Source organism: Galeopterus variegatus, unplaced genomic scaffold, assembly GCF_000696425.1.
Source record: "Galeopterus variegatus unplaced genomic scaffold, G_variegatus-3.0.2 Scaffold2310, whole genome shotgun sequence".
Taxonomy (NCBI): domain Eukaryota; kingdom Metazoa; phylum Chordata; class Mammalia; order Dermoptera; family Cynocephalidae; genus Galeopterus; species Galeopterus variegatus.
The window spans coordinates 121,073-121,982 of NW_007728421.1; the positions used below are offsets into that span (position 1 = coordinate 121,073).

A 910-nucleotide genomic window follows, 5' to 3' on the forward strand; every position below is an offset into this window, starting at 1 on the left:
AGTGAGGTTTATTTGTTTATTATGGTCTTTTCCTTTCTATAATTTCCATTTGGTCCTTTTTGTATGCTCTCTTTCTTTGCTGAGATTTCTATCTTGTCATTTGTTTTAAGATAATTTGCCATTAAATATCAAAGCACAGCCCTTTCACAAAATTGTGCTGAAGGTGAAAAAGGAAGCTCCTGCCCCTGCCAAAGCCGAAGGCAAAGTAAAGGCTTTAAAGGCCAAGAAGGCAGTGCTGAAAGGTGTCCAAAGCCACACACACAAAAAAAAGATTTGCACATCACCCACCTTCTGGTGGCCCAAGACACTGCAGCTCTGGAGACAACCCAAATATTCTTGGAAGAGTACCCCCAGGAGAAACAAGCTTGATCACCATGCTATCATCAAGTATCCACTGACTGCTGCATCTGTCATGAAGAAGATAGAAAACAACGATACACTTGTGGTCATTGTGGATGTCAAGGCCAATAAGCACCAGATCAAACAGGCTGTGAAGAAGCTCTATGACATTGATGTGGACAAAGTCAACACCTTGATCAGGCCTGATGGAGAGAAGAAGGCGTATATTCAACTGTCTCCTGATTATAATGCTTTGGATGTTGACAATAAAATTGGGATCATCTAAACTTGAGTCCAGATAGTTAATTCCAAATATACAATTATTTTCACCATAAAAAAAATATATTGAAGCACAGTTAATGACAGCTGACTGAAAATCCTTAGCAGATGATTGCAACATCTGATTCCTCTTAGTGTTTGCATCAATTTTCTTTTTTCACTCAAATTGTGTTTGTCTTGGTTTTTGGTATAACAGGTGATTTTTAATTGAATCCTGGATATTTTGTTTGTTATGTTAGGAGGTGCTGGGTCCTACTTAATTTTTGTTTTTTAAACTGGCAGTCACTCTGTT

The 910-nt window shown here is 38.1% G+C and overlaps 1 pseudogene; it reads left to right on the forward strand.

The window, feature by feature from the left end:
* LOC103597425 overlaps nt 1–625 on the forward strand; it is a 22,106-nt pseudogene extending 21,481 nt beyond the window's left edge.
* Nucleotides 626–910: the final 285 nt, after the last annotated feature.